The 26236-nt window shown below is 46.6% G+C and overlaps 1 long non-coding RNA gene across 1 annotated transcript in view; it reads right to left on the reverse strand.

The window, feature by feature from the left end:
* Positions 1-26236, reverse strand: part of LOC137638371 (uncharacterized) — a 77984-nt gene that overhangs the window by 30438 nt on the left and 21310 nt on the right. The gene's annotated exons all lie outside the window — the stretch shown is intronic.

Here is a 26236-nt window from a genome sequence, read left to right on the forward strand (position 1 = left end):
CAACATCCTTTAGACTAGGATATTCTTCCTTCATTTTACTGACAAGTTCTTTTCCTGTGAAATTACCTAACAATATTTTCATTATTTAATAGTATACCAATGTAACCTTTTATAATACAGAGGCTGTAGCATCGGTATTACTTAGGCATAAACGTTTAGGTTTATGGTTAAAAGTGTATTATTTAGACTTATTTTACACTTAAGTGGATTATCAATCTTATACTGAATTGAACAAAAAACTATAATTTTACACAAAACTGTAGAAATTTACCAATAGCAGTCGCAATTGAAACTCCTCAGCACTTAATAATTCAGGTTTTGTTATACTATAATTGACAATAAAATACTTTGTTAATGATTAATTGTAGGCGATAACTTGATGTAGTGTGTTTTGCTAGTAATGATGTAAAATATTGTGAAAATACTGTACTGTACACTGATACCTTGTATGACAGAACTGGTACATATATATTGTATAAACTATTTTGGGTAGGGTTCTTAGTGTTTATAATTATGTATCGCATACAGTTATATCACAGTACTTTAGTCCATTGAAGTTCAACAGGAAATATTTGTATTATAATACATATTTTCATCAATGATAATAACAGGCTTAACGCTAAAGCTACGCAATATTTCATTGAATAATGTGCGCTAAATAAGAAAGCAGTTGTGCGAGAGCATTGATAAAATGGATATTTTCAATGCAAAGTTGCAGTGAGCTAATTTCAAGTGACTTTTAACCCTTGACTACCAGGTACAGTATGTTGGAATGGAGGGCTTTATATTTCAACATAAATGTATGTCTCCAATATTTTGTTATACTGTACTGTAAAACTTGATACAGGGTACTGACTTTTACTAAATGTTATTGATTAGACTGAAAACAATAACATTAGTCCATTATTTCTCAGGCATTTAATCAAGTTAATAAAATTCAAAAGATTCAATCAAAATTCCTCATCTATGTACTATAGTTGTTACTGTGTACTAAATTTTTAATTAATCACAGCTTCTTTTTCCAAAAGAAGTCTACAGAGTATATGATCCTTTATGTCATTAGCTTTAGCATATTTCAACCTGTCCAACTCTTGATGTATAAGTATACAGTAGCATTAAGCTAATGACAGAACAAAATATCCGTGGTGGTATTTACTAGATACAGTAGTTCAAATTGTGTGCAAATAAGAGTGCATGCAGATACTATGGACATCAACTGTCCTCCTCACCCTCCTCACAATAAATTCACGGCATTGTGTATTGGGGTATTTTATCTGTGTAAAAATGGGAAGGGTTACTTAACTAGGGTTATTATTTACCTATACAAAAAAAAAGGAAATATTAATCTGTAAGTAAATAAACTTTTTGGGGCAAGCGGGTAAATTATTTTTAGTTGTAAGTCAACAAAATGTTTGCAGTTTTATATAAATTTTGTTTATACAATCGGAGGTAATTTTCAGGTATCAAATTGAATGACACAGATGTCCTTAAGTTACTACCCATAGTTGGCAACAAAGTATACCATTGCCTCTATTCTATAAGAATGGTAATTTTTGTAATGAATTTATACAAAGGGGTTTTATTCTTTATATGTTCTTACCCTTAATAAGTGAAGAGTAATTACATTATAATATATAACCTTCCTAAGTTTAGGGTATGTGCATTATACATTTAACTGGAACTCAAGTCAACTTATTATTAACTTTAAACTAAATCAGATTAGTATGATATGATATTTTAACTTCACTTTTGAAACTTTTGTGCTAGTTACTTGACTGCTTATGCTACATGTAAAATCTATATAATGTTAAATATAAAAACAGCATGTGATATTTTTCGCAATATTCCGCTTTCAATATTTTTATGTTAAAAAACTTGTTGAAAAGCATGATCTTTGCCTCTTGAACAAACTTATCATACACTGTTTTTCAGAGTGTTTAGTGTGGTTCATTTTCTTGGAAAAGTTTTAGGCTATTCACAGTTCCATAAAATTTGTTCAGGATATAAATACTACAGTAACATAAATGTGAAATATGGGCTGAACTACTAAACTATGTAGAGTTTAAGTACAAAAAATCCACAAGCGGGTCATCCGCTGAAGCACCTTGACGTTTTTAATTTCTTCAACTAGTGTAGTTGATGTGTATAGTTACAGGAAAAATATTAGAGAAATGTGTCATTCCAAAACTCATAGAAATCTGTAGTTATATTCAAAGTCAGCCAAATTGCTAGCTTAAATGTTAATCTGCACAAAATCTGGAAATTAAAATATATAACAGTCAAAAAGGTTTGTTTTCATATACCTTTGTTGGTAGTTTGTTGCCATCTACATTGTACAAACATATGTGGCCTTCAACTTGAATGTAGTTATATTTAAGGAATGAAAACTTCTACTATACTGATGCAACTCCATACATTCTATTCCCTCTTTAGAAAACTTGCATAGGGTAGTCACCTTACCCTACACACCCACTGTATGGAAACCAGCAAGCTCTATTATTCTCCCCCCCCCCCCCCCAAGCTTGTTTTGGCCCTAGGTTCCATTCCTACTCTACTTTCTGCCAACTTTAAACCTTAACCTCATAGGACACTGATTTCTCCCACAAACACAGTAATGTATACTGCATGCATCTCCCAACTATTTTTTTCAACCATAGAATTTTTTTCCTTTGGAGAAGGTGGTGCCATATAGGCAGTCTTCCAATTTCTCAGTAGGTCTTAATGGAAAAGGCTGCCAGCCCCTGATCCAGTTGATGCTGGTATCCATCTACAGATAGGTGAGCAGGAGCAATCCACATAGCCCATAACTGTGAGCAGAGAAGGACCATTTATAATAATTATCATTATTATTATTATTATAATTATTATTATTATCATCATCATTATTATTATCATTATCATTGTTATTGTTATTATTATTGTTATTATTTAATTATTATTATTTTAATTATTAATCATTTTAATTATTAATCATTATTTATTATTATTATTAATTAAGGGATTTTGACGAAGGAAAAATCTATTTCTGGGCGAGGAACCTGTGTCGCCCAGTGAAATGCTCCTCTAGCACCATTTCTAAGGCATAGTTATTGCTGAATATACCAGAGAAAAAAGGATGCATGGAATGCCAGGAATAAACCTAGCTCGCTCACTCTTTGAGTATCGGTATAGAAAACTGGGGCGTGATTGAACCATGACCATAGGTCCCTCACCTATTAGAACTCTCCCTCATCAACATCCCCCGGAACAACGAGGTGCCGTCCTACACCCGTCTGCTGCCTCCTACTACTGTACGACTATCCCCCAAACGGGCCAAGGATGATAGATGTCCGGGGAGACATAGCCCCTTCTGGGCTGGGAGGAAAGGCCTTACGACTTTCCTCAGCCTTGCTATCCTGTCTGATTGGAAGGCTTTAAGATGTTTTGTGTCTAATACCATGCCTAGGTATACCAGTCTTTGAGTGGAAAGCAGGGAAGACTTCTCGAGATTACCATGATCCCCAGATCTTGGAAAAGTCTCAGAAGTTTGTCTCGGTGCTGAAGAAGGGTTGCCACTGAGTCTGCTAAGATTAGCCAGTTGTCCAGGTAACAAAGGAAACAGATACCAAACCTGTGAGCCCAAGATGACACAGGGCAAACACTCTTGTGAAGACTTGAGGTGCTGTGGAAAGGCCAAAGCACAGCACCTTGAACTGGTATGACTTGTTGTTGACGTTGAAACTCAGATATTCCTTAAGACAGATGGATTGGGATCTGGAAGTATGTGTCCTTTAGATCCAGTGTACACAAGAAGTCCTGTGGACTTATCACTAGACTGACCAAGTCTGCTGTCCCCTTACTGAACGAAGTCTGTATGACAAACCTGTACAGAGCTGAGAGATCAGTGACTGGTCTCCAGCTACATCCACATGGTCCAGCAGCATTGTAGGCATACCCCTACTGGTGGACAAGCAGGGAGATGACCTCTGCTAGCGATTACGATTTCTACCGCCACCTCTCTGAAGTTTTCCTCCACGATTGAACTTGTTGCCTTTCCCGTCAGGGCTTCTAAGACACTTTCATTTATGAAATCTCTACCGTTTTAATAGTTGATTGTTTCGTATGGCTGGTATTGGAAGGGCTGGAGGTCTGTAGGGCCGAGCTGTAAGGGCCCTAAGAAGGAGAGAATCCGTGTTGGACTTCCTCCACCTCTCTGCAGCCTGCTTGACGTCCCTTGGCTGGAAGAGGAAGAACCCCTCCATGGAGAGTTTCAGAGCCTTGCGATCCACAGAGACAGAAGCAAAGGTCGGTAACCAGAGGGGACAGGATGGACAGTTTCTTCCGAAGAAGATGGCTCAGGAGGCAAAGAGGTGAAAGGATTCTTGCCACCGACCGACGATATATGGGCGTGGAATCAGCAAGCCTCTGAAAAGGAGTCTCTATGTGAGACCCTATACTGGAAAGGGAAACACATGTCGGAGAGACGTGCCACGGGCTTTGCTCTCCCCCCGAAGGATGTTCGTCAGGTGAAGGAGCACAGACCTTGGTGGCAGAAGATGGAGAAGACACTGTCACAGGAACAGCTGGCGGGTCAGAAGATGAGCTCTCCAAAACCACAATGTCGACAACCTACAAAGGGTCGATGTCAGATGCTAATAAGTCGACGAGAGATACCGCGAAAAACGCGGGCCTTTGGTGGCTGCAGTTAGAGATTCTCTTTGCACGAGGACGTGACGGCCGCTGACGCGGTGGAGAGCATCGGGAAACCACCTGCCTAAGAGGCCGCTGACCCGTTGGAGAGCGTCGGGAAACCACCTGCTCAAGACGCAATGGTGATTGCCAACTTGGAGACCGATGACTCGATAATCGATAAGAGGGAGAGTCTTCCTGCGTTGACGAACGATACTGCAATGACGCGAGATCGATCGTTACCGCTGCAGAAGTAGGTCGGTGTGTCGATGATCCTCGAGTAGGCAACTAACGCGTATCTGAGTGTGAAGGCTGACCTATGAGAGATGATTCACGAAGTGAATCATGAATAGGTGGGCGAACGTGTTCCGAAGGAGAGCGATGCTATGGTTTGGGAACGCTCAGCGTTACGGCCAAACGCTGTTTCGTTAAGTGACTGACGAGCGATTCCCAAGACGGTGAAGGTCTGAGGTACGCGTGTGGTCGCTGAGGTGAATGCTGTTGACAAGACGATCGATGATGGGCACGCGAACGCTAACAAGCATGCGAACGCTGACGAGCAGGCGATTTCTGAGGTAGTGGAAGAGCAGGCGATTCTCGCGTTCTCGGTGATTCTCGCATAGCAGAAGGTTGACGAGAAGTCGAACTCGTAAGCGGTTTACAGTACGTGTAACCAAACGCTTATACACAAAATGTCTATCGTCGACAATGGTCAGGTGATTCACGAGCTGATGGAAGCGTTGGCGATTCACGCTCTGCCGGACGATGGAGAGACTGTCAAGCAGGTGAGCGTTGTGAAGGCTGAGCGATTCACGCCCTGCAGGGCGATTGCGTTCCAAAGTAGAGAGACCCGTTTGACTGAAACGCTCTGAGCAACAGCCGAACACTGGATTGTTAAGCGATGAGCATTTAAGCGTCGACGAGCTACGGATCACTGGATGAGGAGATTGGGCGACGATTCATGATGAGGCGATTCACGCACCGTTGGCCGTTTTATGCTCTGACGGTGATCGACACGTTTTGGTTACGAGACGCGTGAGAACACAGTCGGGTAGAAGATCGAAACTCCTGACGCTGACGAGTATGCGATTCCGAACAGTTGGAACAGCAGGTGATTGTCGAGCTGCAAGCAGTTCACGGGTAGCAGGCGATTCCTGAGAGGGAGATGGAAAAGCAGGCAGCTGTCAAACTGCAAGTGATTCTCGAGTAGCAGGCGAAGCACAAGAGGTTGAACGAGCAGGCGATTATCGAACTGCAAGCGATTCTCGCGTGTTAAAGTGATTTACAAGAGGTTAAACGAGTCGTCAGCTGTAGGCGATGGCTAGGCGATCCACGAGGTGACAGGATGATCGTGTTGAAAGTTGATAGTGCACCTGACGGGCAGGTGAACATCAAGCAGAAGCCTGATGAGCTGGAGAACACTGTCAAACTGCAAGCGATTCTTGCGTAGCAGGCGAAGCGTGAGAGGACGAACGAGCAGGCGATTATCAAACTGCAAGCGCTTCTCGTGTAGCAGGTGATTTACGAGAGGTTGAACTAATCATCAGCTGTACGCAATGGCTATGCGATCCACGACCTGACGGGACGATCATGTTGAAGGCCATGCATCGTCAATAATTTTTAAGCAATGGAGGATATTGAAATCTTCCTTCCAAAATTCCCGAAGGGTGAGATTGATGTTGTCTGTGACATCAAAGCATTTCTTGAATAAATGCTTCATGTACAGTTTCATGAAGTTAGAAATAACTTGTTGGTCCATGGGCTGGAGGAGTGGCGGGGTGTTGGGCGGGAGATAAAGGACCTTGATGAACCTGAATTTATCAAAACTGTCCTCTTCGAGACCAGGAGGGTGACCAGGGGCATTGTCGAGGACCAGGAGACATTTCAATGGCAGGTTTATCTACGCCAAATATTTTTTGACTTCCGGACCTAAACACAGATTAACCCATTCTGTAAAGAAATGCCGGGTAACCCAAGCCTTAGCATTAGCGTGCCACATCACTTGCACTTTTTCTTTCAAGATCCTTTGGCTCATGAAAGCACGTGGGTTTTCAAAGTGGTACACCAGCAGTGGCTTGACCTTACAGTCACCGCTGGCATTGGCACACAAGGCTAGAGTTAACCGGTCCTTCATGGATTTATGGCCTGGTAGTCTCTTCTCCTCTGCCATGATGAGTAATCATCAACAAAATTCTATCACTTGCCAACGAAGTAACTTACCTCAGAGAGAACACAAAAATTTGTCTTCCAGCCATTAAAAGAAATGACCTCCCTCAAACAAGGAGAATTAAACAGTCTCCTAAGACTGTTTTCCATTCAAGCAATTCGATCTCACATCGACTATGCAGCACCTAAGCTTACTTCGCTGAGCGAAACTCAAAAAGCCTCCTTAGAAGTGGTAAAAAACAGTGCCATGAGACTCATCAGCGGTTCTCCAATATGGACCAGACGGCTTGTTAAGAGCCGAAAGTAACCTAATTTCCCTTTCAGCTAGGATCGACATCAGAAACTGCAGTATCATTTTCAAGTCAATCAAAGGAGACAGAGAATGTCCTCTGAACAACAGACTTGAAAGGCTCCACCCTTTGGTGGAGGAGATTGATCCGCCAAAGACACAAGCAAAGAGACTGCTAGACACACTTAGAAGAATGCAAATGCAAATTGAATCCTACAAGACAAAGGGGCAACAAAAGCATGATGGCTACATCACTCCTGCCCTGTGGTCTCTGGACCTCATTCAGTACAACTTCTTCATCCTTCCAGCAGCAAACAAAGCTCTCTGCATGCCAGAACAAATCACAGCGGCAGCCAAAAATGCAATCAGCAACATCTCAGCCCTCAAAACTGGACGCTTTTAAACCATGCCCCCACGCTACAAACCGAGTTGGTGGCGATTGCCAAAGCCCTAGAACACTCGGCCAGTCTACATGGAGGAAACACAACAATCCACACAGACTTGAGAGGAGCCATTCTGGCTCTCAGCAACAACCCACTGAAAATGTCTACCTGATCACAGCAATACAGTACCTAGCCTTAGCTTACCAAGGCAACAACAGACAAATAACCCTAAATTGGATCCAAAGTCACATTGGAATCACTGGCAATGACAAGGCCGATCACCTAGCCAAATCTGCCCTAATGTGCCAGACAGTCAGTATTGCACTTCACCCTTTACTGAAAACCAACAAAAATTGAATGACAGCCTTTTGCAACATGCAAAAGACTGGCGAAGTATGGCGAGCCTTCCTTGATGGATCCAGACAGCCAAATGGTACATCAAAGCAACACACTTAATCCCGTAACCACTTGCAAGAAAAATCCCCCACCAAGTTGCAGTCATTATTTGCAGACTGTGACTGGTATACAGTGTCTGTGTAACTGGCAAATCATTATTGATAACGACAAGGACCCAGCAACACGAGAGACCTGAAACACCGTGCAACAACTGTCAGCAATTAACTGACGAACCTTAGCAACACTACTTACTGAACTGTCAAGAAACGAGCCTACTACGACAGGATTTCAACCCCAACATTTCTGTAACCATGACAGCAATTGTAAAACTCGTTATTGCTAATGTTGATACATTCTCAGCCTTTCTCCGCAGCTACCTTTCCCCTAGATAACATAATACCAGCACCAGTTTGAACTTAAGTAACATAACTTAAACCATGCTTAACATCTTTTTAGCTCCTCTCCCACTTGCAATCTCTCTTCTCTCTTTATTGAAGTTCAGGAATCCCCCACTACTAAACATTAAATCTAAAAGCATGTGGACATCTCAATGACCCCAATAAATAATTAAAAACTTTATTTTTATTTTTGTTCCAGTATTTTCAGGAACAGGAACGTTTATTCCACCCTTTCTCTACCACTCACATACGCTAACCATTTTCTCATTTTCAGCTCCCTCCTACTCAGCTTTAATTTTATACTATTGCATATCCTAAAAATTTAAGCTCAAGCTACTAAGGAAGTTTTTTACTTCCTCTATACCAATATCTCTCACTAAACCTTTCAAAACTCCTTCCCCGAGGCCTTTTACTCATTGGAACTTACTGCTGTACCTCTTTCTATCCAACTAAATGACAGGAGCCAATGGGATCTTTTGGGGAGGATGCCTTCTCCCCTCCGTCACCTTCTTCCTTACCTTTGACTAAAAAGAGGCTAGGGTGCCTCCAAGTAAGAAAAAAAGCTCCTGATCATCCTTGACCCACATCCTATCCCAAACCACCTACAAATAAAAGTGGCTGATAATCCTTAATCCACATCCTATCCCAAACCACCTACAAATAAAAGTTGCAGATTATCCCATAATCTAAATTGTCTATAAACACCCCCCCCCCCAGGAAAAAAAACCACCAACACCTACGGGTTGCAAGTGTGCAAGAGCCCGTACCTGGCCATAAGGGCCAAGCAATCTACAACAACAATAACAACTGTGTCTTTGGCACTCAAAAGCGCCCCAAGACCAATGGAGCCCTGCCCTGGTCTCAGGAATAGAAGAGTGCCCAGCAAAAGGTGATTGCTCAGCTCACCGGCTCCTCTGGCTCCCTTCACACAGACTCTAGATTCCTCCACCACCTGGTGCCCGGCAGAAGAAGTACTACGAGGTCCATGATAGGCATTTCCCAGCCCTAACCCTACATCATTCCTTAGACTTAGAGGAACTGACGAAGGGGATCTCTCTGGAGAGACTTACTTTCTGGACTGCAAATGTCATTCTCTTCTTCTGAGATCCTCAATCAGGAGAAGGTGGCGCAGTACACCATGCAGGTTACTTTGTGGCTAAATATCTGGTTGGGGTCTGTGGGAAACCTTTTGCGGACTGACGATTTATCCAAGGAAAGCTCCAGGAAGGCAACTGAGACCTTTCTTTTGTTGGGGACTAATACCATAGAATTCCTTGCCCACCAAGTAGTAAACTTGTGGGTGAACACCATCCTAAGACAAAGACACTTGATAGTGGAGAGGTTTCATCGCCAAATCCCACAGAGTGAGATTATGAAATTCTGGAACTCCTCTCTGGAGGGTTTCTCTCTGTTTGAGCCGGAAGAAGTCAAGCGAGCTGCGGAGAGATGGAGGAAGTCCAATCAGGACTCCCTCCTTAACATCCAGGCCGTATAGACCACCTACTCATACGCAGAACAAGCAGCTTAAGCTGACGACAAGAAGAATGACAGAAACAGACTCAGAGGTGTCTAAGAAGCCCTTTCCTACCAAGGACAGGGAAGGCACATGGAGGGAAAATCCTAGAGGGGGTAGCCAAGGCCACAACTGCTAGGATGGGCAATCCCCTCACTTGTCCACCAGTGGGGGGATGCCTGCATCGTTACCAGCAGAGGTCGTTGCAGCTCCAGGCCAAACCTTGGACAATTTCCGTGATTCATTCAGGGTATCGCGTCCTGTTCATTCACTCTCTCCCTCTACTGACCAAAACTCCAGTTCCATTGAGCTCATATGCGAAGGGATTTGCAAAGGAACTAGCCCCTCGAGCCAAAGGCCAGACCATGTTGGAGATGGAAGCTCTCTAAGAGGTCCTCGGCGACTTCCCAGGCTTCTTCAGTCAACTCTTTCTCGTGAAAAAGGTGTCTGGAGGCTGGAGACCAGTCATCGACCTCTCAGCTCAACGAGTTTGTCAAGCAAACTCAGTTCAGCATGGAGACAGCAGACACGGTCAGACAAGTGGTAAGACCACAGGACTTCATATGTAAATTGGATCTAAAGGACGCATACTTCAATCCATAAGTCTTCAAGGAAGTATTGTATCTGAGACTCATTCTAGACAACAAGAAATACCAGTTCAAGGTACTGTGCTTTGCACCCCTCTCCTATGTTATCTGGAAGACTGGCTGATTCTAGCACACTTGGTGACGACCACTCTTCAGCACCGAGATAAACTTCTGGGGCTTTACCAAGATCTGGAGATTATGATAACCTCAAGAAGTCATCCCTGCTTCCCTCTCAACGACTGGTATACTATACCTAGGAATTATAATACATAGACACCAACCTTCACAAAGCCTTCCCATCAAACGACAGGGTAGTGAGGCCGAGGAAGGTTACATGACCATTTTTCAGAAGAGAATTCCCAGCCCAGAGGTGGTTATGTCTCCTCGGGCACCTACCATCCTTGGTTCGTCTAGTACCCAACGGTCGCCTCAGGATACGATCGCTCCAATGCCAGCTAAAATCCACCTAGAATCAGGCCTTTGATTCCACAGACATTCTGATCCCCAAGGGACTAGAGGAATGGTGGTGGGTGGCAGACAAGAATCTGCTAAAGGGCATTGACCTTCTTGTCTTCCCCCCCCCCCCCCCCCCCCATGGACTTGATGCTCTTCTCAGATGCATCAAAAGAAGGGTGGGGTCCCCACATGCTGCACCACATGATCTCAGGCCTATGGTCAGAGTTCGAAAAGTACCCGCACATAAATTTCTTAAGAGATGAAGGCTGCCTTCTTGGCCTTTTAACAGTTGTAACAGTTCCTGGTGGGCCACTCAGTGGTGGTAATGAGCGACAACACCACAGTAGGGGCTATCAACTAACAAGGCGGTATTTTTTTGCAGCCCCTAACCCATCAGGCAGTAGAGATACTGAGATGGGCAAAAGACAACTCTGTGACCCTATAAGCTAGTTTCATTCCCGGCAAAAGGAATGTGCTCGCGGACAACCTGAGCAGAGTGACTCAGTGGGCTTCGAGTCGTCTTTAAATCATCTGGTAGCCAACAAAGTTTAGACTTTATGGGGTTCCCCGACAATGGATCTGTTTGCAACATTCCTGAAGTTCAGGCTCTCGTTGTACTGCTCCTAAGTCCCGGACCGCAAGGTTCTCTGGCAAGACGCATTCCAACAACAGTGGGACAACATCGATGTTTACGCCTTTCCCCCATTCTGTCTGATGAGAAGAGTACTCAACAAGGCCAGAACATTGGTCACTCTCAATGACTCTCATAGCTCCGCTATGGTATAACGCAGAATGGTTCCCAGACCTTCTGCAACTCCTGATGAAGATTCCAAGAGGACTCCCTCCATGACACGATCTATTCAGACAACCACATGCTAACATCTTCCACAAAGCCGTAGCTTCACTAGGTCTTCACGCCTTGAGACTATTCAGCACATCCTCACCCAGAGAGAATTTTTGTAACAAGTTGCAAAGAGGATGGCTGGACACCTGCAAAGATATTCAGCTTCAATCTAACAGGTGAAGTGGAATGTCTTCTGTGGTTAGTGTCGTGGAAGGGGTATCTCCCCCCCTGATGTCACTATCCTATCAATAGCGGGGTTCCTTGTGCATCTGCGGGAGGAAATGCTCCTCTCGGTTTTGGCTGTAAAAGGCTATCGCTCAGCCTTGAGTCTTGTCTTTAAGCTGAAAGGAGTAGGAATTTCTTCTTGGCTAAAACTTTCTCTCCTCATACGAAGTTATGAACTTACCTGTCCCTAGTTGGAACTCCCGACATTCATTACATTTATTATCCACATCAAACCGCTGACCCCTACAAACCGGATACAATCGGTGGGAATCAGTATCCTCAGCTGACATGAGTGTTCAGGCCAGGTACGCATGGCCAACAGGAAGGGTACACACACACAAACTAAAAAAGAAAAAGCAAAAAAGATTTATGATTAACAATGGCAGTCCAAAAAGGTGAGGAGGAAGAGCGGTAACAACCGTTCTCCACCCGAGTCAAAAGCAAAGTGAAGTACAGTCACAGGTGTGAATGAGAGGGGTAACTACTAACCCCCCCAGCTAACTAGCCGTATGGGTTGTTAACCTTTGCTAAATTCTAATGTCTCATCTTTCCAGCTTCGCCAAAAGTAAGACTCCTATAAATAGCGTTGGTTTGTACAGTATTCCAGTTACAGAACAAATATAATACTTTAAATTACTAGAGAAACTGAAATTCACTATAAGAAATGAACGAATGCTGCCTAGTTTGGTATTTTTCTCTATATGTTTAATAGGGGCTGGGTTATAATAACTTGCGTATCGCTCAATTAAAATGTGAAGTCTATTGGTTACTGTAAGTTCATTGTTTACATATAGGAGACTGATGGCGAACTATTGCTCATGCGTTGCTTGCACTTGCTCTTGCCAGCTTTTTGGTTTTTGGTATGACATTTTTAACCAATTACGAGCTTCTACATATCTATGCACAAGTTCCCAGATGTTGTTCAACAACAGCCATTTTTTTCCACCCTCCCCTTCAATTTTAATTTCACCACCATCACATAAAGATGTCTCCAAGAGGGAACTTAGGGAAGTACAGTACATTCTATTTCAAAATTTAGCGTAATTTCATTTATGTTGGAAATTGATTAAGATGGAATTGCTCTCCGTTCACTGTATGGCTATTGTTAATCATATTAAATGTAAAAAATAACTGCGAAATAATGATGCACATTTATTAAAACCCTGTTGTGTTATCCCTCAAAGGTTAAAGTATCCCAAGTGCGATTCTAACATGAAAAATTCGGAGATAATTTGTATTATTCCTAACCATACAAACCTTAGCTATTTACATAGAGTATTACTTTCGGCGTAGCTGAAATGGTGAACCATTAGATTTTTAACGAGGGTTAACTACCCCTGCGCTAGTTAGCAGGGGTAGGGGAGGGGTAGCTAGCTACCCCTCCCCCCTCACACACTGGTGAACTGATTCACTTCGCTTAGAGGTAGGACTTGACTTGGGGGACAGGGCTGGCGGGTAAATATGTGTAAATAGCTAAGGGGTGTATGGTTAGGAAAAATACAAATTATCTCCAAATGTCATTTGTTCCGTAACCGAAATACAAACCACGCTATTTCCATAGGGTGACTTACCCCTTAGGAAGGGTGGAAAGTCCCCAGCCATACTGGCTTTGGCTTTACCCGGGGACTCAGAATCCGAGTGAGCAGCACTTCGAGAAAAAGAGTCCCTGCACCTCGCAAGTTCCTTGCTCCGCAAGGAGTGTGCGGCCTACATAAGCTTGTGTGTGGAGGGAAGAAGCGTGACTTGTCCTAGGCAGTCGACCTGAAGACCTTTAGATGGAATTCTGGACTAGGACTTTCCCAATACCACCTCGTCAGGGTATGGGGGACGCGACAGTATCATTTTAATACTAGGAACACAAGGAAGCATGGTTTACCTGCAGAGGTTTGAGGTCAGCTATGCAGAGAACCTAGGATGCTGCTTTCCCCATGAGAGGGGAGGATGAAGAAAGAAGTAAGGGCCAGACATACCTCTTTCAATCATGCAGTCTGACACCGGGTAACAATGCCCCCAACCTTCTGCTACCTGTCCATTAAGGAGCCTGAGGTTAGACCAGCTGTTGTGTAGCCACCACAGGCTGATAGAAAAACGTATCGAGGCTCCTGTGAGTCACGTCCTGCAGGTAGCGAGCTGTGAAGGTCGTCCGACGCTTCCAGACTCCAGTTTGTAGCACCTGCGTCACAGAGTAGTCTTCTTAGAGACGTTGCGATGCCTCTGACATCGTGTGCTCTAAGGCTACATGACGGAGGAGGGTCTGGATTCAGGACGAGATGGATGGTCCTAGAATCCAGGCTGCAAAGGTATCCTTGGTGACCCTCCTCTTCGTCCTTCCTGTGCTCCCAAACAGGGCTGCACGTGAGGACGAACTGCAGCTGTTCTTTAAGATAACACCTCCGACTCCTTGCTGGGCATAGTAGGAGAAGGCCTGGGCCATCTGTTACAGAACGGAGACTCGAAATCCTGAAGGAGTCAAACCGAAGATTTGGGACTCCAAGATCTTGAGTCTAGAAACCGACTCAGGGACAAACCCGAACGTTACCTCTCCCTATCCTCTTGAATGGGCGAAGTCGTACGAGAGACCATGAAGTATGCTGATACGCTTGGCCGAGCCAGAGCGAGCCGGAGCACCGTCTTCTAAGTCAGGTGCCTGTCAGATGACTAGCGTAATGGTTCACAGGGAGAAGCCTTAAGATCCCTAAGAACCCGAGCCATGTACCATGGAGGAGGTCTCACTTCCAACTGGGTGCAGGTAAGTTTGTAGCTACGTATGAGCGAAGAAAGATCCAGCGAGGAGGAATTGTCTAACCTTAGAACCTGAAGGCCAGGCTTGAGGCTGAGCGATAGGCTTTACCGCCGAGAGCAAAAGGCGCAATTCCTCTCGCAGATGGACAATAACTCCGCTAACGCTGGAATAGTGGCATCGAGGGGAGAGATACCTCTCCCACGACACCAACCACAGAAGACTCTACACCTCGCCTGGTGGACCCCTGCGGATGACTTCGCAGGTGTCAAGACATCCGCTCCGCGACCTGTCGCGGAACGCCTCTCTCAGTGAGGAGATGCTGGATGGACTCCAGGCATGGAGCCGAAGCGGAGCTACGGCTTGTGGTAGATGTAGTGGTGTGGTTGCTATACTGTAGCTCTTGTCGTGGGGAAAACTCTCTCGGGAGTTCCATCAAGGGATGCAGAAGGTTCGGAAACCACTCTGCCTGATGCCGTAGCGGAGCTATCAGAGTCATCGACAGGTTGACCGAAAGTCTGGTCTTGTTGAGCCCCCTTTCCCCACAGACCCAACAGTGGCAAGGCGTAGACGTTGATGTTGTCCCACCGATGTGGGAAGACATCTCGGCAGGGTGCCGAGCTTGCGGGCTACTGGGAGTTCCAAAGACCACTCGGTACTCTCTACCTGCGATGCCCTGTTCCGACTGTCGGAGAGCACATTCCTTGTCCGGAATGAAGCGAGCCGATAGTGGTATTGAGTGGACTTCGGCTCATCTCAGTATCTCTACTGTAGGATGGGAAGACTTATGAAAAAGTACCTCCCCGCTTGATGAAAAGCAACTACCGTGGTGTTGTCGCTCACGGAGTGACTCGCCGGGGCCTGTTGGGACTGTTGACGGCCAGAATATGGCCTTCATCCCTAGTCAATTGATGTGGAGGTACCCTTCTAGCTCTGTCCATAGGCTTGAGATCCTTTGGTTCAGAACGTGCCCCCCCTCTTTTGACGCGTCCGGGGACAGCATCAAATGCGGAGGAGGGACGAGAAGATCCACTCTCTAGCAAAGGCTTCGTAGGTCAACCACCACTGCAGGATCCCTCGTTCGGCAGGTCCCATAGGACCAGAATGTCTGGGGAATCGTGGTCCTGATTCCACCGGGACTTGAGTCGCCAAAGCAGGAGACTCATTCCGAGGCGAGTGTTAGGGACTGAAGGGGTCAAGGAGGAAGGTGACCTAGGGGGCGTAACCAGAAAAGGGCTGGAGACTCTCCTCGCCTAAGGAAAGGTTCTCCTACTCTCCTCAGCCTTGCTATCCTGTCATCTGAAGGGAAGGCTTAACGGAGATTGAAGACTAAAATTAAGCCTAGATATACCAGTTGTTGCGATGGAAACAGAAAACTTCTCGAGATTTACCATGATCCTTAGATCTTGGCAAAGTCCCAGAGGCTTGTCTCGGTGTCGAAGAAGGGTCGATACCGAAACCGCCCGGGTAGCCAGTCATCCAGAAAGCGAAGGAGGCGGATGCCGCTCCTCTGTGGACATGAGGGTTTGGGATGAACTTCCTGCTGAATGCCTGCGGAGCTGAGGAAAGATCAAAGCACCGCACCTTGAACTGGTATATCTGTCGCCTAGGCTGAATTCCAAGTACTTCCTGTAAAGACTGATGGATTGGGATCTGGAAGTACGTGTCTCTCGGATCCAGTATGCACGTGAAGTCTTGTGGTTTCCCTACAAGTCTGATCGAAACTGTTGTATCATACTGACCGAAGTTTGTACGACAAACTTGTACAGGGCTAAGAGGACGATGGCGGGTTGCCAGCCTTCAGGCGCTTCTTACAAGAAAGAGTCGTTTGAAGAACCTTGGGGCGAGCCGCCGACAACCTTGGAGAGCATCCTTCTAGAGCATGGTCTCGCCCTCTGCCCGAGGGGCTAGCCCCTTTGCCGATCCCATGGCATAGGGGCTCAGCGACACCCGATTCGCTGACAGGGGAAACGGGACACGAAACCCCTGGCTGATCATGGAGGTCGTTCAGGAATCGGCCCAGAGTTGCTGCCACTTGAAGGCGCAAATCCAGGTATCCCCCCCACTGGGGGATGCAGGTAGGGGTTGCCAATCCTAGCGTTTGCGGCCTAGGCCGCCCCCTCTAAGATTATTGCCCTCCCAGAAGGGCTCCTCGCCCTTCATCCCCGACAGGAGGGGGGAGGCTGCATAGACACCTTGTCTAGCTGCCCGTGCCGGTTCTGATGTCCTAGGCTGAACGAGGCTGTAGAAGTTGAGGTGCTGGAGACTTGTAGGGACTGGATATAAGCACCTTGGAGGAGCGAATCGTGATACGATTCTCCCCACCTCTCAGTTGCTCGTTCCTTGTCCTTGGGCTGAAACAAGCTCCTTCCAAGGATGGAAGAGAGTCTGGGTTGCCGAAATCCACGGTAGGGACCAACGAGAGAAAACCTCTCGGTCACTGCATCTAAATGCTTAAACATCGAGTTTGTCACCAAGTTCGACACTTGGTGTCGGGAAACGAAAGGTGCACGTCTCTGAGAGGAGGAAAGTTCCATAACCTTCCCAGAGCTTCCTTGTATAAAACCTCGGGTCGCGACCGGATGGCCAGAGACTCAAGCTCGACGATCAGCCACGAGGTGGCCTGCCTGGGACCTTTCGCGGCTTCCTCCTGGTTCAAGATTCCCGAAGATGAAAATGTCACCTGCCCGGCGGAGAGTTTCTCGAGGGAAAAACCCCGGAAGGTCCGTTGCACGGAATGGTGGAGAGAAAGAGCTAAATCAGGCTACCCCATGATCTCGAAGTATTCCCGCTGTTGACGACTGACAGAGGCAGTATCAGCAGGGAAGGGAATCGGGCGATCCTGAGGAGAGGGATGATGGGGCCTGCCTGAAGAGGGAGAAGAATGTTACCCAGACTCCTCTGAAGATTCTTCATGGTTTGTACATGTCATGCTCTGCGCTTACGAGGTGAAGATCGTGACTATGATGATCTGAAAGTACGCGCTCCAGAAACACTCGCCAGGTTGTCTGTGTTGCGAAAACCCGACGGGAATCGCGGTCGAAACCGCCCTTGGCGCTCGTGCGATGGTACAATCGTTGGTTCGCGCGCGGGCGAACATGAGTGCACATGCGCGTGAGGACGCGTGGGCGCGCAGGCACGGTCGGAAGACCGAAAAACACATAAGTGAGCGATGGCGCGTTGGCGCGATTGGCGAGCGATGGTTCATTGCGGGAGATGGCGCGTCGGCAAGCGATGGCGCGCTGGCGAGCGATGGCGCGTTGGCGAGCGATGGTGCGTAGCGACCGATCGCGTACAGGAGAGCCAACGCGCGGCCGCGTACGGCGATCTGCGTTGAAAACGCTAGCGGGCAGGCAAAGAATCGCGCGCGATCGCTAGGAGATCGCCGGTGCGTAGGAGATCGATGGAGCGCGGTTGCGCGGCCGGAAGATATCAGCGAGGGGCAGAACCAGATGGTGAGGTTGCGCATAATAGCAAACGCTCGTGGGCGAGTACAGACGACTTCTCGTGGGCGCGCGGGCGCTCAGACTCTCGGTCAAATCTAGAGCACAGACGATCGTCGGCGAGGAGGTGAAAGAATCAAGACTTTCGCCTCGTGGAACCTCGTGGAGAACGTTGGTGCGCCTTGCGCACATCAGGAAAAGGGTGAGCAGATGTGCGCTGGCGAGAAGGCGAACGAGGGTGTAAAAAGAAGGAACAATCTCCTTGCCTGTGCCTAGATCCAAAGATCGTGGGTGCGAGGGCGAACGTTGGCGCGCATTGCGCACATTAGAAAAGGGAGCGAAGATGTGTGCTGGCGCGCAGGTGATCGTGGGCGTAAAGGAGATCGTTGGCGCCAAAGGCGCGTAGCAGGAAAGGGCGTCCAGAAGTGCGCTGGCGAGCTGAAGAGGGCTGGCGCACAGAAGGACTCCGAGGCGCAGGTGAGCGCCGGCGCGCAGGTGAGCGCCGGCGCGCAGGTGAGCGCTGGCGATCAGGAGATCTACGGCGAGACTCAGCTACAGGAGATCGCAGGAGAGAAGTCTGGAACACAGCAGGAGAGCGCAAGAGCGCTACTAAAACGTGGGCGCGCAGGTAACACCTGGCACTTAAGGGACTTACCCACAATGTGGAGTAAGCCCTTAGCCCCGAAGGGACCGGTGCTCGTAGGAAATGAGGTACGTTGGCGCCCACAGCGCATCTGCGTCCAGGAGAAGGTCTGGCAGGAGGATCCTCTGCGGGGAGGGTGAAGATGAAGACAACCACAGGCCGGAGCACCATCATCAGACCTCCGAAGAGGAGTCTCTGTAGTGAACTCCCCCAAGGGGGAGAAGCACTCGCAGGGGAGACCGTGGCATCAGCTGCCCCCGCAGGGGACTGAGCCCTCAGCAACAACAGCAGAAGGAGACCTCCGAAGAGGAGTCTCTGTGGTGAACTTCCCCCCTGGGGAAGAAACACTCGCAGGAGAGACCGTAGGGCTCAGCTGTCCCCCGAAGGGGACTGAGCTTTCAGCAACAACAGCAGAAGGAGTCCTCTGAAGAGGAGTCTCTAAGAGTGTCCTCTCTCGCGAACGAGAGAGGAAAACTTCGTAGAAGAGACTGAAGATGGAGCCCAAGGGACGAAGGGTCAGCCAGTGACCTAGGAGCCAACCTCCGAAGAGGCGCTCCTGCAGCTGCTCAGCCCCTTGAGCGTAGCTGCAGGTGAGACCGCTCAGCACCAAGAGCATAGTCGCACAAAAACTATGGTCCGAGAAGTAACCGCTCAGCCCCTTGAGCAAGGTTACAAAAGCGGTCGCTCAGCACCAAGAGCAAAACCGCCGGAGGACCAGGAACATATTATAATTATTAAAGGTAAGAGAAGTTTCCCCCAAAAGGGAAAGAAACTCAAACCTGGGCAGGTAACCTCCCTGGGAAGGGAAGTTACCCACCCAAGGAGGCAAAACTCCTGAGAGTTCTAACATGAACTGAAGAGCTGTCGGGTGCCTCGGGAGAACTACCAGGAGAAGGAGACACGCCCCTGACGAAGTCCTATAGAGGAGGCAGTAACAGCCGACTCCCCGAGTCCCAACAAGACAGCTCTGCTTCGTTGTCACATAAGGCAAACGGAAAACAGATCGTTAACTGTGAAAATAAAAAGTAATTAGTTAACATTCATTCCCCCGGGAAGACTCCGAAGAGGAAACCCAAGGGAAAAGAACACAAGAATTACATAACAGGCAAGAGCCCCAACCCCACCTACACTAACGGGAAGGGGGAAGGGCGAGAACTGTAACCAAAACTGAATTATAAGTTATAAAAATGCAATTCATAAAGGAATGTTCACTAAAAGTAAGAACGAAACACCCCGAAGGGAAACGTTCTAAAAAGCTGAAAGGTTAACAAATACAATTAGCTTTAATAATAAAAAAATAATTGAGATAAAAAGTACTGCGTAGAAACTCCACCCGAAAGGAGGAGCTATCATAGAAAACGTAGTAAAAGGTGAACGACCTCCAGAGAGAGAGAGAGAGAGACTGTAGTCAAACTACACTCTCACGATCCTACGCTGAACCCCACCTTCCCCGTAGAAAAAGAGGAGTAGCAGAGAACAGAATATCAAGACCAGCGATGACGACTCCCCATGGCGCCCGTGGAAGGAGGCGACCGAAGGACCAAGGAAGAGATCGCGGCCCATGAAAATACATCGTAGTGGCCTGACTGCCGGCGGCCACACGGTGATATCGTACACACACACACAGCACGAACACTGAAAAGGAAACTTACTGATTTCTAAACTCAAATATATACATAAACATAAAAATATGTTTACATATATACATGAGTAAAGAAAGTAAGTAATTAAGTAAAGACAAAACAATAAATGGCTGCCATGCGAGGACGGGAACAGAGACATCCGTTCATCGTCCAAGCCATAAGCGAAGTGAATCAGTTCACCAGTGTGTGAGGGGGGAGGGGTAGCTAGCTACCCCTCCCCTACCCCTGCTAACTAGCGCAGGGGTAGTTAACCCTCGTTAAAAATCTAATGGCTTGCCATTTCAGCTACGCCGAAAGTAATACCCTATGTAAATAGCGTGGTTTGTATTTCGGTTACGGAATAATTAGTTTTTAGGGAAGTCCTGCACATTTTCTACTGCAACGCTTCTGTAAAGATTGCCAAGACAAAAAGAGACATGGGTGTCAATAAGAAGGGAAGGAACTATTTTTTATTTACTTTATCATAATGTAAGGATTTATTTGTGATTTACATTTAGTTTGTGACCTGGGAAGAGGGGGGGGGAGTTCTGGGGGAAGGGGGGCTGGGGGAGTTCCGGGGGGGGGGGGGGGGGGGAGTTCCGGGGGGCTTGCCCCCAGCTAGAGGTTGTGACCTGGGAAGGGGGTCTAGGGGGCTTGCCACCCTGGCTGGCCAGGCTTGTATGGTGGAAAAGGGGGTCAAGATAACTTTTCCTTAATAAAATAGTCAGATTCATTGAAAATACATCATAAAATAAAGGATTATTTATTTCTTGAAAAAAGTGATGTGGCTTGTTTCTGAAGAATTACCCAATTATACTTTAACTTTCAGCCAATTACATGAACAATATATTTTTACAACTGGAGTTTATTTTGCATTTCTGAACATTATTATTGCTGCAAACCACTCGTTTTTGGAATTTCCCCACCCCAAAAGAATACAGTTTCCCACTGGGGTTCCCCATAATTGTCTTTATATAAGGGGGTCCAGAAATGCATAAAACACAAGATAGCGAGTAGGAAAAATGTTATTTTCCTTAGTAAAATAAATTTTTGAATATACTTACCCGATGATCATGTAGCTGTCAACTCTGTTGCCCGACAGAAATCTAAGGTCGGGATACGCCAGCGATCGCTATACAGGTGGGGGTGTACACAACAGCGCCATCTGTGAGCAGGTACTCAAGTACTTCTTGTCAACAAGAACTCAATTTTCTCCTCGGTCCACTGGTTCTCTATGGGGAGGAAGGGAGGGTCCTTAAATTCATGATCATCGGGTAAGTATATTCAAAAATTTATTTTACTAAGGAAAATAACATTTTTCAATATTAATCTTACCCGATGATCATGTAGCTGATTCACACCCAGGGTGGTGGGTGGAGACCAGCATACATGTTAACATTAGAAGCTAAGTATCCCGTATCTCATTTTAGCAGTTATTCAAAATAACAAACATAAAATAAATAAGTACCTGGTAAGGAAGTCGACTTGAACCATTACTCTGCCTTTTTAAGTACGTCTTCTTTACTGAGCCTAGCGATCCTCTTAGGATGCTGAGCGACTCCTAGGTGCTGAAGTATGAAGGGCTGCAACCCATACTAAAGGACCTCATCACAACCTCTAATCTAGGCGCTTCTCAAGAAAGAATTTGACCACCCGCCAAATCAACCAGGATGCGGAAGGCTTCTTAGCCTTCCGGACAACCCAAAAATATTTCAAGAGAAAGATTAAAAAGGTTCTGGAATTAGGGAATTGTAGTGGTGGAGCCCCCACCACTACTGCACTCGTTGCTACGAATGGTCCCAGAGAGTAGCAGTTCTCGTAAAGAGACTGGACATTCTTAAGATAAAAGACGCGAACACTGATTAGCTTTTCCAAAAGGTTGCGTCGAATATATTTTGCAGAGATCTATTTTGTTTAAAGGTCACGGAAGTTGTGACAGCTCTAACTTCGTGTGTCCTTACCTTCAGCCAAGCTTGGTCTTCCTCATTCAGAAGGGAATGAGCTTCTCGTATTAACAGTCTGAAAATAATAGGATAAAGAATTCTCTGACATAGGCAAAGATGAATTCTTAACTGAACACCATAAAGCTTCAGACGGGCCTCGTAAAGGTTTTTAAAATGTTATTTTCATTCGTAAAATAAATTTTTGAATATACTTACCCGATAATCATGTAGCTGTCAACTCCGTTGCCCGACAGAATTCTACGGAAGGGATACACCAGCGATCACTATACTAGAAGGGGGTGTACTCACCAGCGCCACCTGTGGCCAGGTACTGCAGTACTTCTTGTTGACACCACCTCAATTTTTCCTCGGTCCACTGGTTCTCTATGGGGAGGAAGGGTGGGTCAATTAAATCATGATTATCGGGTAAGTATATTCAAAAATTTATTTTACTAATGAAAATAACATTTTTCAATATTAAACTTACCCGATAATCATGTAGCTGATTCACACCCAGGGAGGTGGGTGAAAACCAGTGTACATGAATATCAGTAAGCTAAGTATCCCGTATTTCATATTATCAGTTATTCAAAATAACAATGAAATTATAAGTACCTGGTAAGGAAGTCGACTTGAACCATTACTCTGCCTTTAATAAGTTCGTCTTCCTTACTGAGCGCAGCGTTCCTCTTAGGAGGCTGAACAACCCTAAGGTGCTGAAGTATAAAGGGCTGCAACCCATACTAAAGGACCTCTACACAACCTCTAACCTAGGCGCTTCTCAAGAACGAATTGACCACCCGCCAAATCAAACAGGATGCGGAAGGCTTCTTAGCCTACCGTAACAACCCAAAAAACAACAATAAAAGCATTCAAGAGAAAGGTTAAAAAGATTATGGGATTAAGGGAATGTAGTGGCTGAGCCCTCACCTACTACTGCACTCGCTGCTACGAATGGTCCCAGGGTGTAGCAGTTCTCGCAAAGAGACTGGACGTCTTTGAGATAAAATGATGCAAACACTGACTTGCTCCTCCAATAAGTTGCATCCATAATACTCTGCAGAGAACGGTTCTGTTTAAAGGCCATCGAAGTGGCTACAGCTCTCACTTCGTGGGTCCTTACCTTCAGCAAAGCAAGGTCTTCATCCTTCATGTGAGAATGAGCTTCTCTAATCAGAAGCCTTATATAATACGAAACTGCGTTTTTGGACATAGGCATCGAAGGTTTCTTGATGGCACACCATAAGGCCTCTGACTGTCCTCGTATAGGTTTTGACCTATTAAGATAGTATTTCAGAGCTCTGACAGGGCAAAGAACTCTCTCTAGCTCGTTACCCACCATGTTGGAAAGGCTAGGAATTTCGAACGATCTAGGCCAAGGACGTGAAGGAAGTTCATTTTTAGCTAAAAATCCGAGCTGTAAAGAACATGTTGCTGATTCGGATGTGAATCCTATGTTCTTGCTGAAGGCGTGAACCTCACTAACTCTTTTAGCTGTCGCAAGGCAGACGAGGAAAAGAGTTTTGAGAGTAAGGTCTTTGAAGGAAGCTGACTGGAGAGGTTCGAACCTAGGAGACATAAGGAACCTTAAGACTACGTCTAGATTCCAGCCTGGAGTGGACAAACGACGTTCTTTAGAAGTCTCGAAAGATTTAAGGATGTCTTGTAGGTCCTTGTTGGAGGAAAGATCCAAACCTCTGTGGCGGAGAACTGAAGCCAACATACTTCTGTACCCTTTAATCGTAGGAGCCGAAAGAGATCTAACATTCCTAAGATGTAACAGGAAGTCAGCAACTTGGGTTACAGAGGTATTGGTAGAGGAAACTGCATTGGCTCTGCACCAGCTCCGAAAGACTTCCCACTTGGATTGGTAGACTCTACGAGTGGATATCCTCCTTGCTCTGGCAATCGCTCTGGCTGCCTCCTTCGAAAAGCCTCTAGCTCTAGCGAATCTTTCGACAGTCTGAAGGCAGTCAGACGAAGAGCGTGGAGGTTTGGGTGTACCTTGTTTACGTGAGGTTGACGTAGAAGGTCCACTCTTAGAGGGAGAGTCCTGGGAACGTCGACCAGCCATTGTAGTACCTCTGTGAACCATTCTCTTGCAGGCCAAAGGGGAGCAACCAGCGTCAGCCGTGTCCCTTTGTGAGAGACGAACTTCTGAATGACACTGTTGATGATCTTGAACGGCGGGAATGCATATAGGTCGAGATGGGACCAATCCAGCAGAAAAGCATCCACGTGAACTGCTGCTGGATCTGGAACTGGGGAACAGTACAAAGGAAGCCTCTTGGTCATGGAGGTGGCGAACAGATCTATCGTTGGCTGACCCCACAAGGTCCAAAGTCTGTTGCACACGCTCTTGTGAAGGGTCCATTCCGTGGGGATGACTTGATCTTTCCTGCTGAGGCGATCTGCTGAGACGTTCATATTGCCCTGAATGAACCTCGTTACCAGTGTGAGGTTTAGACTTCTTGACCAAATGAGGAGGTCCCTTGCTATCTCGTACAGCTTCCTCGAATGGGTCCCTCCCTGCTTGGAGATGTAAGCCAAGGCTGTGGTGTTGTCGGAGTTCACCTCCACCACCTTGTCTAGCAGGAGGGACTTGAAGTTCATTAAGGCCAGATGAACTGCCAGCAGCTCCTTGCAGTTGATGTGAAGCGTTTCCTGTTCCTTGTTCCATGTTCCCGAGCATTCCTGTCCGTCCAAGGTCGCGCCCCAGCCCGAGTCTGATGCGTCCGAAAAGAGATGAAGATTGGGGGTCTGAATCGCTAACGATAGACCCTCCTTGAGAAGGATGTTGGTCTTCCACCACATGAGAGTAGTCTTCATCTCTTTGGTGACAGGAATAGAGACCGCTTCGAGCGTCAAATCCTTGTCCCAGTGAGCTGCTAGATGGAATTGGAGAGGGCGGAGGTGGAGTCTCCCTAACTCGATGAACAGGGCTATCGATGACAGGGTCCCTGTTAGACTCATCCACTGTCTCACCGAGCAACTGTTCCTCTTCAGCATGCTCAGAATGCACTCTAGGGCTTGGCTGATTCTTGGGGCCGATGGAAAAGCCCGAAAAGCTTGACTCCGAATCTCCATTCCCAGGTAAACGATGGATTGGGAGGGAATGAGCTGGGACTTTTCTAAGTTGACCAAAAGACCCAGTTCCTTGATCAAGTCCAAAGTCCAGTTGAGACTCTCCAGACAGCGACGACTTGTGGGGGCTCTTAACAGCCAGTCGTCTAAATAAAGGGAGGCTCTGATGTCCGCTAAGTGGAGGAATTTTGCAATATTCCTCATCAGACGCGTAAACACCATAGGCGCTGTGCTTAGGCCAAAACACAGGGCTTGGAATTGGTACACAACCTTTCCAAAAACGAATCTCAGGAAAGGTTGGGAGTCTGGATGAATAGGAACGTGAAAGTAAGCGTCTTTCAGATCCAACGAGACCATCCAGTCCTCCTGCCTGACCGCTGCTAGGACCGACTTCGTCGTCTCCATAGTGAACGTCTGCTTGGTGACATAAGCATTGAGCGCACTGACGTCCAGCACCGGTCTCCAACCTCCTGTCTTCTTGGCCACCAGAAAGAGACGGTTGTAGAAGCCCGGGGATTGATGGTCCCGGACTATCACCACTGCATTCTTCTGCAACAGGAGCGACACCTCCTGGTGTAACGCTAGCCTCTTGTCCTTTTCCTTGTAGTTGGGAGAGAGGTTGATGGGAGAAGTGGTCAGAGGGGGATTGCGGCAGAATGGTATCCTGTAACCCTCCCTTAGCCACTTGACAGACTGGGCGTCTGCACCTCTTCTTTCCCAAGCTTGCCAGAAGATCTTGAGTCTGGCTCCTACTGCTGTCTGGAGAGGAGGAGAGTCAGTGTTTGCCTTTCGAAGTCTTGGGACCTTTCTTAGACCTGCCCCTGAAAGCGTCTGGA

The sequence above is a fragment of the Palaemon carinicauda genome, chromosome 3, assembly GCF_036898095.1.
Source record: "Palaemon carinicauda isolate YSFRI2023 chromosome 3, ASM3689809v2, whole genome shotgun sequence".
In the NCBI taxonomy this organism is placed as follows: Eukaryota; Metazoa; Arthropoda; class Malacostraca; order Decapoda; family Palaemonidae; genus Palaemon; species Palaemon carinicauda.